Genomic DNA, 12,287 nt, shown 5'->3' on the forward strand with positions numbered 1-12,287 from the left:
ACCCTAAAGTATTCAGTTTGAGAGTCACGCCGACTTGCTTGAGGATGTCACTAAAACAACTCGTGCTCTGTTGAATAGTATGAGCTGATGTTTTATGTCCAGAAGTGCTGACTCTAGACTCATTCTTGCTCCCTGAGATGGACCATTGGTCAGGCTGGTGCTGGTGTTTTGAATTTGTTGAAGTGGTTTAAATTTGTTAATGTGAAATAATAGAACATAAGGTTGGATGAATTAGTTGCTGCTGTATGACCTTGTCCATTGGTCTGTTGGAGAAAGGCCAAGATGGGGCAGCTGACTTCGGAATCGTATAGAGAGATCTCTGCAAGATGTGGCAATTTAGACCCTTGAGCTTGTTGCTTTTGCTCTGAAATAAAATAGTGAAGTGCTGGAAGGGAACTGCAGGTTAAGCAGTTTCAGGGCAGAGAAAAGCAAGACTAACATTTCAGGTTGACAGCCTTTTCTCATTGAATTTGGATCATTGTTCTGTGCCGGTTTAGATGCTCCATGTAAAAGCTGTTGTATGTCCACATGTGCTACCAATGGTCTAGCCAGAATAGAACTAAAACTTGTCGTGTATACACGTGCATTCTGTGGTTGTGTAAGGTTTAGGCTTTCCTCTGATCTTCCTTGTTATTTCTTATCTCTCCAAAGACACTCACAATTTCCACAGCTGGAGAGCATTCTAATTGGCTGCATCACTGTCTGGTGCGGGTGGTGGGGGCGACTGCACATGATTGGAAATAAGATGAGGAGGGTTGTAAACTTAGTCAGCTCCATTGTGGGCACTAGCCTCCATGGTATCTTCAAAGAGCGACACCTCAAAAAGGCAGCATCCATCATTAAGGATACCTATCACCCAAGACTTGATCTGTTCTCATTGCTACCATCGGGAAGGAGGTACAGACACCTGGAGGCACATGCGTAGAAATTCAGGAACTACTTTCCCCCTCTGCCATTTAATTTCTGAATGGAAATTGAACCCATGAACACTATCTCACTACTTTTTTGTTTCTATTTTTGGACTGCTTATTTAATTTAACTAGTTACTTTATATAAATATGTAGATACGCTGTAATTCATGTTATTTCCTAATATACTGCTGCCACAAATGCAACAAAATTTCACGACATTTGCCGGTGATATTAATTTTGATTCTGATTATTTGTAGAGTCACGGGACAGGCCCTTTTACCCAATGGGTCTCTGTTGACCACTGATCACACAGTTTTGCTCTAATTCTTTTTGTAAAACATTTTGTTCTCCTCACTTTCCCATCAACCAATCATCAACACACGAGGGTTGATTAACAGTGGCCAATTGTCCCAGCAACTGGCACATTCTTTTAGAATGTGGAGGGCACTTGAGAACCAGAGGAATCCCACTTGGACACAGGAAAAACATACACATTCCACACGTACACTGTCAGGATTGAACCTGGGTTGTGAGGCAATGGCACTGCGAGCTGCATCACTGTGCCGCTAACTGTATTCGCACATTGTAGTTAAACATAAAATGACTGCCGGAGCGGATTTGGGAAATAATATTTTAAAGAATACAATTGCAAAACTGATGACAATCCTCCTTTCCTTCTCTGATGTCTGCTTTTTGTTCTCTGTGAACATTTGTTACAAAAAAAATCACTGATTTCCAATTCAATCTAACTTTATATTGCACAATATAGCTTTATAAATGAGAAGTCATAATTTATCATTTCAGCTTGCTTTCAATTTTCGCATCTTTTTATATCTTAACTGGTAATTATCTGACGCAGCTCGTCAGATTGATCCACTCTCTCTGGAATTTTGTAAGGTTAATGGGGTTACAATCTTCAGAAACAGTAAAGCCTGTAGTTGTGGTGCAGCAATGGATCTTAGTCAGGGGAAGCGACGTATTCATGACCTTCCTCACGTGACTCCCCCTGTCAATTGGGTCCCACTACATATCCAGATGTTCAAATTTAATTCCCTTCTGTCACCCCACCCCCCACCTTGCTTTCCCCCGATGCTTCTCACATCAGAGCTCAAGTCGTCTCTTTTCAGTTAGAAGAACAATAGTCCACATCAAGCACAAAGGAAGACTCCCTCCCTCCCTCATTACAGTTCCCTTTCAGGAACCTTTCTCCTTCCTGGAGAGTCCTCTTCGGTTCTGCATGGAAGCTATTGAGGATTCAAAGGAGGAGGATTTTATAACTGTATCTATTGTGAGGAGGCTGGCCCGTCACGCTGTTTTGCTGTAGTCACGGTTCTCTATGGAGATTCGCACAAGTGCTGTTTTAGATGCGGTTTTCAACTTCTGTCCTGTGGTGTTGAAACCAGAGCAAATAAGGACTTTTAAAAGAGGATTGCTGTTTCTTTTTCTTTTAAAAAAAAAGTAAATTCTTTACTTTCAGATTGATAAACTGCTGGAAATGAGACGGACAGTGGGTAGCAGTTTTTATTGATACTCTGCTCTTGTATCACCCCAGGTCACAGCCCATGGTGATGGGACACTGTTTGTTCCCAGTACACAGTGGTGTGGGTCTTGGTGTGTGAAATAGTTTGTGATAGAAGTGCTGTATTGTAAAGTTATGGGTGTGAAATGCTATTGAAAGATTTGCACTGAGTTGCTGCAGCCTATTTCAGTGTTTATGCCCTCTGTGAAGTGATGGAGGAAGTGGTTCAAGGCTGTGATTTGCAATGCCATCCAAGTGAACTGCTTTGTCCTGTATGTTGACAAACCTGCTGACTACTAGTGAAACTGCACTCATCAGATGAGTGGATAGTGTCCCATCACACTCCAGACAGGTTGCCTTCTACTGTGGAGTGGTTTTGGGAGGTGAGGCACTTGCAATTAGTTATTGAAGCCACTACATTTACAGAGTCAGTCTACTTAATATTCCAGGCTGTGGTTCACCAATCAACCCCCTCTCCCATCCCATCCAGGATGGTAAAAATGAAGATTTCACCAGGAGGAATGCTGCTAAATATATAAGCAGATAGGATGGGTATAGTTAGCATTTCTCCTGTGAAACCCCTTTGGTGTAAATGTCATTTCCTTCAAAAATTCTACTTCCCTTTCCCATTCCGTCATGTTAGTCCATGGCCTCCTTTACTGCCATGATGAAGCTGCCATCAGGTTGGAGGAGCAACACCTCATATTTCATTTGGGTAGCTTCCAACCTGATGGCATGAGCATTGATTTCACTAACTTCTGGTAATTTCTCTTTTGCTTCCATTTCTAATACTGGTTCACCTCTTACCCCTTCTCTTCTCTTTACCTGTCCATCATCTTTCCCTGGTGCTCTCCCTCCTTCTCTTTCTCCCATGGCTCACTGTCCTCTCTTATCAGATTTCTTCAACGTTTTGCCTCTTCCAACTATCACTTCCTGGCTGCTCTTTTCATCCTCTCCCCTACCAGGTCTCATCTATCTTTTGCCAGCTTGCACTCCTACCCCTCTCCCCATGTTCTAGCCTTTACCCCTTTTCCAATCCTGATGGAGAGCATCGGCCTGACATTAGGTTCCATGGATACTGCCTGACCTCTGGCATTTTGTACGTGTTGCTATAAATTACAAAACTAAATGTCGCAAAAAAAAAGTGAATAATGAGGTAGTGAGTTCATGGTCTGTACAGAAATATCATGGGTGAGGAGGAGTTGTTTCTGAATTGCTAACTGTGGTTGCTCAAGCTCCAGTACCTCCTTCACTGTAGTAATGTCGTCGTTGCACCTCTCTGTGCCTCATGGCACATTGGGCAGCAACTTGCCAGTTCTTTAGCATTTGTTTGTTTTTTGTGCTTGACCCAGCACGGATGGAAAGCATGCAAGGAGCCGGCAGGATTTGAACCCAGGACCATTTGCCTCAAAGTCTGGTGCTGATGTCACTACGCCACCAGCCAGCTACAATGATAATAATGAAAAGAAGGCATATTTCTTTCAGCTGATTGCAACCTCAAGCAATGGAAAGTTTTTTCCTGGATTTTTACTGTGGGAGGTGAGCTGGAACAGCCAGGCTTGAGACCAGATGGTTCCAGAACATCTCCCAGCTCTGCAATCAGAATGTTGTTGAGTCTCTTGGCTTTTGCAGTATCCCCTCTGGCTATGAATTGAATTGTCTGCAAGTATTTTTCTTTGTGTGAAAGGAGGTACTTTCGGAGGAATCTGAGATGAATTATCGCCTTACCATCTTGAAATCACTGCATGCCCTTGTCCTAGGCACTTGCATGCTGGGCTGGAGAGGAGATGTTCAAGAAGACTCTGGTCCTGTTAGCTTTTTGATGTACTAAAATGAACATTGATTATTTAATAGTCCGTCACCATTTTGGACTTAAGTGCTGTGGCTGGTCTGACCCATGGTTTTGACATTGACTGTGTTGTGCTGGGGCTGTTGAACAGCTCATTACATGAAAATGAGATATTTATGTTTCCTTGGCATGGCTCATAGTCTATCAGAACTAGTGCGCTGTTATGGTAGTAATGGGACAGTGACGATGAATGAGCAAATTCGGAGCAGCAGTTGGCCGCTCAGCCACTCAAACCGTTTCACAGCTTAGTACGGTCAAGGCTGATTTATTTGTAATCTCAGTTCAGCCTTCCCATCTACTCCCGATAAACTTTCACCACTTGTTGATCAACAGTCTATGTGCTTTTGTCTCAAAAATATTTGTCTCTTCTTCTACACTTTGAGGTAGTGTTCGAAGGACTCATGACCTTCACAGGCACAATATTATCTCAGTTTCAAAGGGTGAACCCTTAAACAGTTGCAGGAAAGGTCCTCTCCCTGTCTATTTATCAAGACCCCATCAGAATCGTTTTTTTTTTCTTTTTTTTTAAATTTTTTATGCCGGCAACCCCCCCCCCCCCCCCCCCCCCCCAGCTCATCAGAATCGTTAAGGTTCAATTAAGTCCCTTCTCACCCTTCCAGTTAGCATGAGTTTATGGAGTGCAGTCGAGTCTGCTTGTGCTGCACTCCATGTAATGTCAAGACTTCTAAATTTTTAACCGTGTTAACTGTTCTGAATCAATCCTATTTAAACAATGTGCCAAACAGCATGGCAGCAGGCACCTTCACTGTGAAAGAAGAACCTTATCTTAAAGTGAAAAGACCGTAAGACATGAAAGCAGAATGAGGCCATTTGGTTTATTGAGTCCGCTCCACCATTTCATCATGGCTGATTTATTATTCCTTCCAACCCTGTTCACCTGCCTTCTCCCTGGAGCCTTTGATGTTGTTGTCAGTTAAGAACCAATCAATCTCTGCTTTAAATATACTCAATGACTTGGCTTCTTTGGTAATGAATTCCACAGTTTCACCACCCTCTGGCTATAGGAATTCCTCCTCATCCCTGTTCAAAAGGGATGTTCCTCTATTCTGAGGCTGCACCCTCTGGTCCTAGACTTCCCCACTATAGGAAACGTTCTCTCTGTCTAGGTCTTTCAATATGAGATAGGTTTTAATGAGATTCCCCCCCCCCCAAGCTTTTAAACACCAGAAAGTAGACACCCAGAGACATCAAACACTCCTCATATGTTAATTCTTTCATTCCCAGAATAATTGTCATAAACCTACTCAGCTCTCTCTCCAAGGCCAGCACAATTTCTCTTAGATAAGGGGCCTAAAGCTACTCACAATACTCCAAGTGTGGTCTGACCAATGCCTTATAAAGCCTTAGTATTATATTGTTTCTTTTACATTCTAGTCCTTTGAGAATGAATGCTAATATTGCATTTGCCTTCCTTACTACCAGTTCAACCTGCAAGTTAACCTTTAGGGAATCCTTCACAAGGGCTCCCAAGTCCATTTACACCTCAGATTTTTGAATTTTCTTCCCACTTTGAAAAGAGTCTTTGCCTTTATTCCTTTTGCCAAAGTGTTTGGCCATACACTTTCATACACTATGTTCCTTCTGCCACTTCTCAAAGGTTTCAAAGTTACATTTAATGTCAGAGAAATGTATACAATATGCATCCTGAAATGCTTTTCTTTGCAAACATCCACAAAAACAGAGGACTTCCCCCAAAGAATGAATAACAGTTAAATGTTAGAACCCCACAGCCCCTCCCACACGTAAGTACAGCAAGCAACGATCCTTCTCCCCCCCCACTGCAAAAAAAAAAGGCATCAGCACCCGCCACCAAGCACTCAAGCGTGAGCAAGGCAACAGCAAAGACACAGATTTGCAGTACCCCAAAGACTACTCGTTCACCTGGTATTCGACTTACCACGGGCTCTTTCTCTCCCTAATAAGGGAGAAAGAGGTGTCTCCATTTCTTTGCCCATTCTTCCAATCTAAGACCCTCTGCTTCCTCAACACTACCTGCCCCCTCACCTATCTTCATACTCTCCAATAAACTTGGCCACAAAGCCATCAATTCTATCATCCAAATCATTGACATAAAATGTGAAATGAAGCAGTCCCAATGCTGACCGCTGCAGAACACCACTAGTTACTAGCAGCCAACCAGAAAAAAGTTCCCTGTATTCCCACTCTTTGCCTCCTGTCAATCAGCTGATCTTCTATCCTTGCTGGTATCCTTCATTGTAATACCATGGGCTCTTACCTTGTTAAGCAGTTTCATGTGCTGCACCTTGTCGAAGGTCTTCTGAAAACCAAGTAAACATCCTCTGACTCTCCTTTGTCTATCCTGCTTGTTACTTATGCGAAGGATTCCAACAGATCGGTCAGGCAATGTTTCCCCTTAAGGAAACCATGCTGAGTTTGCCCTATTTTATCATGTACCTTCAAGTACCCCAAAACCTCAACTTTAGTAAAGGACTCCAACTATTGATGTCAGGCTATAATTTTCTTTCTTCCACCTTCCTCCCTTCTTAAAGAATGCGGTGACATTTGCCATTTCCCAGTCTTCTGGAACTATTCCAGTATTTAGTGATTCTTGAAAGCTCACCACTAATGCCTCTGCAATCTCTTCAGTTACCTCTTTCAGAACTCTGGGGTGCAGTCCATTAGATCCAGGTAACATATCTATCTTCAGACCTTTCACCTTCCCAAGCACCTTTTTCTTAGTAATAGCAACCACACTCACTGCTGCCCCCGACACTCTCAAATTTTTGGCATACTGCTGGTGTATTCCACAGTGAAGAATGACACAAATATATTCATTTAGTTCAGCTGCTATTTCTTTGTCCCCCATTACTGCCTCTCCATTGTCATTTTCCAGCAGTCCGATATCCACACTCGCCTCTCTTTTACTCTTTATATATCTATAAAAACTTTTGGTATCCTCTTGTATATTACTGGCTAGCTCACCTTTATATTTCACCTTTTCTCTCCTTATTGCTTTTTTAGTTGTCTTCAGTTGGCTTTCAAAAGCTTCCCAATCCTCTTAATTTCCCATTACTTTTTTGCTGTATTATATGCCCTCTCTTTTGCTTCTATGCTGTCATCATGAGGTTCGGCAATGGTCACTCTACCAATAGAGGCAGACTCACCTTCAACAGATGGATTAATGGGCTTAGTTCAAGAGGCTATAGAGCTGATGTTGAGACAAGAGCCTATGTTTTTCTCACCCCTAGCTACAGAGCTTGTGTGGCAGCAGTGTCTTTGAGAACTTGGCCATTTTGATTATTAGAGGTGCTAACTGGCATGGCTTGTTGTGAGTTTTGTTGCTCATTCAGACAGCTGGCTTACCATTAGCATGGGCTTGTTCTCCCTCCTTTTCCAAGAAGGTGCAAGTGGGATTAATTCTTGAGCCTGTGTTACATTGCAAATCCCAATTTCCCAAAGGACAGCTGGTCTTTAGTTCCTTATTAGAGTTAATTTGATGTTTTCACACAATGCAATCAAGTGTTTGAGTGGAGAAAGATTCCTTCCTCCGCAGAGTATATACTGATAGAGATTTTGTTATTGCAACATTGCTTTATCACTTAAGACATTGAACATGAGGAAAACCGTACTTAAATTCTGGAAGCAAGGTTGGTTTGGAGCAGAATGTTTTCTTTTCATTTTTGTGAGCTTGCAAAGGCATCCCTTAGGATGAATCTAAATTCCAGTGATAGATATACAGTGCAGATGTGACTGCTGCAGTATGGACATCTTTTTAAGTGGGAGGAAAGATGAAACTGTATGGTCCATTAATTAGAGAGTGACAGTAAGGGAGGAGAGAGATGGCCTCCAATTCATCATGAAGCTCCCCGTGTTACAGCAGAAGGAGAAGTGGGGAAGGCAAATGTCAAAGAACAGATCTATTAACTAAATACTAATGTCAGTACATTTGGTATTTTATTTCCCCATCACGCTCTTGGGGATTTCCGATATCCAGGAGGTAGATTTCGAACAGAAACTGGCAGATCACTTAGAAATCACCTTCCACTGGGGGTAAATAACTGAGCTCCTTTTTCTTTTAACCTGTTCTGCCTTAACAGTTTGTGCTTCTTCTTACAGGCTCCTTGAATTAACATGAGCAGTGTCCGCAAGCGGTGCTTTTGACTGGATGTACAGCAGAACCTTTGAAGCTTGGGGTAAGTGTGCATACAGTCTTTTCATTCCATGCACCATTACAATCAGTGTAAGAATGAGTAACAGCTTCATTTGAAATCTTTGGTTGAGCGTCTGTGTGTGTGTGAAAGCTGATTTCAGTGGGTGGCCTGGTAGCATAGCAGATATTACAGCACCAGCAACCCCCGGTTCAATTCCTGATGCTGTCTGTAAGGAGCTTGTACGCTCTCCCTGTCACTATTGGATTTCCTCCGGGAGCTCCGGTTTCCTCCCACATTCTAAAATTACACATAGGCTTGTTGGGCTCAGAGGGCATGTTACATGCTGTGTCTCTAAATAAAAAAATAAAATAAATTGCCATGCGCGGTAAAGACCCATAAGACATGGGAGCAGAATTGGACTACTTGACCCCTCCAGTCTGCTCCATCATGGTTGGCTTGATTGTTGCATTTTTTTTTTAAATTCAAAGTAAATTCATTATCAAGGTATGTGTTTGTCACTGTATATAACCCTGAGATTCAGTTTCTTGCTGTCATATTCAGTAAATACAAGAACCAGAATAGAATCACTGAAATTCTGCACTCAATAGGGCGGACAAACAACCAATGTGCAAAAGACAAGAAACTGTGCAAATACAGAAGAGAAAAAAAAAGCAATAAAAAATGAGAAAATGGAATGAAGAATCCTTGAAAGTGTGCCCAAAGGGTGTGGTAACAGTTCAGTGATGAGGCAAGTGAAGCTGAATGAACCCCTTGGTTCAAGAGCCTGATGCATGAGGAGTAATAACTGTTCCTAAAGGTGATGGTGTGAGTCCTGAGGCTCCTGTACCACCTTCTTGATTGCAGTGGCAAGAAGAGAGCATGGCCTGAATGGGTGTTGGTCCTTTATGTCCGTTGCAATAAATTTGTTAAGATTTGTGCGGTGCAGGAAATGATTACACTGTTGTACTTCCAGTCTGCTGTGGTGTTGGGTGTTTGAAATAATAGCAGAGAGAGGATGGAGTTTTTGGGACAGAGTTGTTGAACTTGAAACAAGCAACAAGGATGGAATCTTTTCATTACTTGGGTGGATGATTGAGTTTTTTGTGGAGAATTAACCAGAAGTGTTGTGCACAATCACATTGATGAATTGAAAATGTTTTGTGTGCATTTCTTTCATTCAAAGCATTTACATTTGAGGGTTTGGTAAATGCTTGTGGACAAACTTTTATGTATATGGGAAAGGCCTGAAAAATCCATGCTGTTGTATTCATAACTGATAACTATTTTAACATTCAAATAACTGTGCTTGCAGCTCTGTAAAGGAACATGAATGGGAGTGGTAATATCATGCAAATACACAATTTATATACAGACCTCAACTGTAATCGTTCCTGGACTTTTACTAACTTGCAAACTGCTTCTGAAGGCGGAAGTTATTGCTGCCAATCCAGTACCATTAAGGAGCTTTTTTTGCCTGGGAAGAGATAGTGGAAGTGGTACAAGTAACACAGGAAGTTATTGAAAAGCACAGAAGTAATTTGTGCTTCAAATCTGAAATAAAAGCAGGAAGCACTCAGCCGGGCAGTTGGCACCCATGATGAGAGCAACAGAGTTAATATTTCAGGTCAGTGACCACTGATTAAAGGTCATTGATCCGAAATGTAAATTGTTTTCCTCACACCGCAAATGTTCTCTCATCAGAAATAAATCTCATGGTAGTATGTGGTGCCATGTAAGTGCTCTGATAATAAAATTTATTTTGAATATTTTCTTGAGTATTTTGGCCGTTTTCTACTTTTATGCATGAGAATTGGTTGTAACCATCAGAGAAGAGGTACTGGAGCCTGAAGACGTAACTTTTTTGGAACAGATTCTTTCCTTCTGTCATCAGACTTCTGAACGGTGCATGAATCTATAAACATTACCTCACTATTTTTGCACAATTTATCAACATTTTAAATGTATTTCCAAGAAGTATCATAGGAAAGGCGGATAATAGTGCTGAAGGTGAGGTAGCTGGGTTACAAACAGGCAATGAGTAGTGAGGAGAGTCCGTTGATGGGGCAGTTGCAGTCAACAGAATGAGTTGCAATGTAAAAGGCGGGCAACATCAAAAAGGGTGAGTTCAGGACTGAATGTGAAAGCGAATATTTGAATGTGTGCAGTATACGGAATAAGGTAGATGAACACAGCTCAGTTGCAGATTGGCAGATATGATATTGTAGGCATCACTGACTAATAGCTGAAAGAAGATTATAGCTGACCTTAATGTCTAAGGATACACTTTGTATCAAAAGGGAAGGTAGAGGGGTGGGGTTGCTCTGTTGGTAAAAAATCAAATCAAATCATTAGAAAGAGGTGATACAGGGTTGGAAGGTGTTGAATCATTGTGGATAGAGCTAAGGAACTGCAAGGGTAAAAATACCTTAATAGGACTTGTATACAGACCCCCCAAACAGTGGTAAGGATATGGTCTACAAGTTACAACGGGAGATAGAAAATGCACGCACAAAGGGAGGTGTTACAATAGTGTTACAATAGTCATGAAACTCAGGTAGTGGATTGGGAAAATCAGGTCGGTGCTGGATTCCAGGAGGGGGAATTTCTAGAGTGCCTATGAGATAGTTTTATAGAGCAGCTCGTGATTGAGTCCACTAGGGAATCAACTATTCTGGTTTGGGTGTTGTGTAATGAATCAGAATTGATTAGAGAGCTGAAGGTTAAAAAACCCTTAAGGGAAGTGATCATAATGTGATTGAGTTCACCCTGAATTTTGAGAAGGGGAAGCTAAAGTCAAATGTATTAGTATTATAGTGGAGTAAAGGGAATAAGAGGAGTTGGCCAGAGTGGTTAGAAAAGAACACTGGCAAAGGCTGGAATTTCTAGAAGCAATTCAGAAGGCACAGGATATATATGTTCCAAAGAGGAAGAAATATTCTAAAAGAAAGATAATACAACTGTGGCTAACGAGAAATAAAAGCCAACATAAAAGCCAAAGAGAGGGCATGGAGCAAAATGTAGTGGGAAGTTAGAGGTTTAGGAAGCTTTTAAAAACTGATAGAAGGCAACTTAAAAAGTTATTAAGAAGAAAAAGATGAAATATGAAAGTAAGCTAGCCAATAATATTAAAGAGGACACCAGAAGTTTCTTCAGAAACGTAAAGTGTAAAAGAGAGGTGGGAGTGGATATTTGACTGCTGGAAAACGATGCGGGAGAGGTAGTAATGGGGGACAATGAATTGGCAGATGAACTGAAGAAGTATTTTGCATCAGTCTTCACTGTGGAAGACACTAGCAGTAGGGTGGAAGTTCCAGTTATCGAGTGTGTGAACTAGAAAGAAGGTTCTTGGGGAAACTGAAAGGTCTGAAGGCAGATAAGTCACTTGGACCAGATGGCGTACATCCCAGTGTGATGAAAGTGGTGGCTGAGATGAAGGCATTGTAGAGGCATTTGTAATTATCTTTCAGGAATCACTAGGTTCTGGAATGGTTCTAGAAGACCGGAAAATTGCATTGTCACTACACTCTCCAAGAAAGGAGAGAAGCAGAAGACAGTAAACTATTTGCCAGTTAGTCTGACCTTAGTAGATGGGAAGATGTTGTTGATTATTAGATTAGATTCAACTTTATTGTCAATGTGCCGAGTACAGATAAAAAGCCAATGAAATGCAATTAGCATCTAACCAGAAATGCAAAGAATAGTGTTACTTACAAAATATCTGTAAATAAAAAGTAAGTGCTACAGCACACAAATATAAAAGTACTGAGACACTACAATATGGGTGCAATACTGCTTAGCGCTGTGATGTGAGGTTCAGCAGGGTCACAGCCTCAGTGAAGAAGCTCTTCCTGTGCCTGCTGGTGTGGGAGCAGAGG

General features: G+C 41.6%; 1 protein-coding gene across 8 annotated transcripts in view; it reads left to right on the forward strand.

Moving 5' to 3' along the window:
• nrcama (neuronal cell adhesion molecule a) overlaps positions 1–12,287 on the forward strand; it is a 430,696-nt gene that overhangs the window by 168,899 nt on the left and 249,510 nt on the right. For all 8 annotated transcript variants that reach the window (XM_059977833.1, XM_059977838.1, XM_059977831.1 and 5 more), the window contains exon 2: positions 8,378–8,454. The gene's annotated coding sequence lies outside the window, so the exon portion shown is untranslated. The remainder of the gene's footprint in view (positions 1–8,377; positions 8,455–12,287) is intronic.

Source organism: Hypanus sabinus, chromosome 8, assembly GCF_030144855.1.
Source record: "Hypanus sabinus isolate sHypSab1 chromosome 8, sHypSab1.hap1, whole genome shotgun sequence".
Taxonomy (NCBI): domain Eukaryota; kingdom Metazoa; phylum Chordata; class Chondrichthyes; order Myliobatiformes; family Dasyatidae; genus Hypanus; species Hypanus sabinus.